This window comes from Octopus bimaculoides, chromosome 11 (assembly GCF_001194135.2).
Source record: "Octopus bimaculoides isolate UCB-OBI-ISO-001 chromosome 11, ASM119413v2, whole genome shotgun sequence".
Classification (NCBI taxonomy): domain Eukaryota; kingdom Metazoa; phylum Mollusca; class Cephalopoda; order Octopoda; family Octopodidae; genus Octopus; species Octopus bimaculoides.
The window spans coordinates 11,116,775-11,120,007 of record NC_068991.1 but is presented as its reverse complement, the minus strand read 5'-3'; the positions used below and the strand labels follow the sequence as shown (position 1 = coordinate 11,120,007).

Below are 3,233 nucleotides of genomic sequence, written 5' to 3'. Positions count from 1 at the left end.
TACCCACACACCCAAAGAGGAAGAGAGAGAGAGAGAGAGGCTGATTAAAATCAATCTGTAAGATTTATAATTCCAAATGTAATTTATTTCGCTTCTTCTTAGTAAAAGTTTAACGGTGAAGATAATTTCATTCCTGCACCATTGCTTAAGTTGATTAGCGATCTTGGTTTAATTATTATTGCTATTATTATTATTATTATTATTATTATTATTATTATTATTATTATTATTATTATTATTGTTATTATACATTGAGGTGATGAATAAAAAGTGCCGGTAATATACTATTGAATATCGGGCTCAAGGTTTATAATTTATCACCAGAGAACGTTACGAAGCCAATGTTTTATTTGCAATGACAATACTCTCATATGACACCATCCAGCCATGTTAGCTGCAAAATTATTTAGTGACAAATTCTGATAACGAGAACGATAAATCATGAGTGTACTCTAAAAAAAAAAAAACTAGATGATGATTTCCGGACAAGAAATATACTGAGTCAAATAGTCATGTGTGTACTATACTTAATATAAAAACAGCACGAAAAGTAAATTTACAATGCTATTCGTGCAATGATAATATCTCTTGTGTATAAGTCGATTATATCGACCCCAGTCCTCAGCTGGTAATCATTTTATCGATCCCGAAGGACAAAAGGCAACGTCGACCCTGGCGGAATTTGAACTCAGAACGTAAAGACAGACGAAATGCCGCTAAGCACTGTATTGGCCATGGAATTACTTTTCTTATAATATTTTTCCTTCGTTATATTTTGGAATTCTATTATGGTTTTCTATTATGATGGGATTTATTTTAACCCTTTCTGATGTTCTTTCAGCTGTGTAGGTTAAATATATCCAATAGATATCGGCTTTGGGGTAGCTTCGGAACATTATAGTATCCTTGTTTTCCTCTAAGCTATTGAAATCACTAAGCTTTCAAACAACAATTGAAACTGTAGTTTATAACTACAACGGCTAATACACGTATTCATAAACTATTATTTTATTTCTATAATTGAATTCACTTTTTGATATTAGTTTCGTGCTTCTACAGTACTCGTTTCTAATTTTCTCATTTATTTCCGTATTATATCTTATCAGTTCCGTCTACACTTAAGTACACGCATAAATGTTTCTGTTCTGATTCTCTCTGATTTCAAAGCCTGGATCAAAATTTTATGTTCCCAGTTTTAGTTAATTTGTATTTTCTTAAATCGCTCTGGGACCTATGTCTAATCTCATACTCAATTCTATATCCTCGCTGAGATATTATTAGTTTTTAAGCACTGTGCTTTCACTGCACAACCGAGCTCAACTCTATGCACCTGTAGCATGTTGAGTGCTTTGTTTAGTTTTTTTTTTTTTTTCCTTATTTTCTCTTCTACTAACTGTATCCTGAATAGTACATTCGCAGGGCTGTTGTCTGCAGTGGTGTTTATGCTTAACTCCTAGGATTTAGGTTATTTACTAGCATGATCTTTAATCACTCCCAAGACACCTAAGGGGGATTATTTCTATTTCCAGTCCCTACGTTATGCTTATCACTACTTCTATATTTTATACATTTATTCTTTTACTTCTTTCAGTCATTTGACTGCGGCCATGCTGGAGCACCACCTTAATGTCATCGACATCGGTCGCTACTACGCTACCGCCGGGTGGAGAAAGGGTACTTAATTTATCGACACAGAAAGGGTGAAAGACCTCGGCGGAATTTGAAATCAGAAGGTAAAGACAAACGAAATACCGCTAAGCATTTCGCCCGGTGTGCTAACGATTTCGCCAGCTCGTCGTCTTCACTCAATCTGGATAGGCTAAGGATTTTAGAAAAAGAAGTCAACCAGTTGACTCGAACATTACAAATACAATCAGTAAGCGGAACAGTAAAGGTATGCAAGACTTTGCTCAAGTCTAAAATGTGAATCTGATTTTTCTTATCTAGATTCAAGTTATGGGTCTTGTATTTTAATTAGAAACTAGCTCCTTCTTTAACGAAAGACTTCAACTAACATAAAACAGAAAAAAAAAACATATATACTCTCAGGTATATATACATGTGCATAGATAAAGATATGTTCACACAAACATATATGAATATGAACATGTATGCATACATGCAAACATACATACACACACACACATGCACGCATATTTACTCACGTATACACACATATACAAACATTTGCATACCCGTACAAACACTCACACATACATGTACACACACACACACACACACACACACATATATATATACATATATGTATATATATGTATGTATGTATGTATGTATGTATGTATATGCACACATATATGCATATATGCATACATAATCACATATATACATATAGATACACATACAAATGCACATGCACACATATTTACACACATATACGCACATATACGCACATACACAAATATACACGCACACATACATCTATATATATATATATATATATATATATATATATATATACATACATACAAGTAAATGCACACATACGCACATATACACACACGTATTCGCATACATCCGCACAGAACGGAAGTGAGTTAAAATAGCAAGTTGAAACAATAGTTAAAAACCTTCCCTCTAAAGTATCAAATAAACTATGGCGGTGTAACACTCTGCGGATACGGTAACATCGTCTTTCATAACGAGGCTAAGCTGCATTCATGACTTCCTGTAGCGTTTCTGTTGTTGATGCATAGATGCGTGCGTGTGCTTGTATGTTTGTGTATTTGTACGCACATGTATGCACATCATTGTGCGTTTATGCGTGTGTGAGTATAAATCAGTGCCTATGTGTTTGTGTGTATAGTCTGTACTTGTGTTTGCGTGTGCGTATATGAGCTCGTGCATCTATTTCTACGTGTCCTGTGTCTACATGTGTATATGTATGGCTGCTTATGTATGTCCTCGTGCATTTGTGTGGGTGTATGTGTGTGTATGTGAATTTGTGTGTGTGTGTGTGTCTGTGCGAACATGCGTGTATTGTTGCAATGGAGTATAGCTGAAGGTGTGTGTGTGCGTGTGTGTGTGTGTGTGTGTGCGTGTGTGTGTGTGTGTGTGTGTGTGTATAGTGTCTGTGTTCAAGTGTACATGTATACACGCATCATACTTTGGACGCATGCGGATCTGCGTTTGTGTATGCATGTATGTATATCTATCTATCTATCTATCTATCTATCTATCTATCTATCTATCTCTCTCTCTCTCTCTCTCTCTCT

General features: G+C 35.1%; 1 long non-coding RNA gene across 1 annotated transcript in view; it reads left to right on the top strand.

Moving 5' to 3' along the window:
* Nucleotides 1-3,233, top strand: part of LOC128249027 (uncharacterized) — a 42,457-nt gene that overhangs the window by 38,429 nt on the left and 795 nt on the right. Inside the window, exon 2 of the long non-coding RNA XR_008265125.1 lies at nucleotides 1,592-1,894. This is a non-coding gene — a long non-coding RNA (uncharacterized LOC128249027). The remainder of the gene's footprint in view (nucleotides 1-1,591; nucleotides 1,895-3,233) is intronic.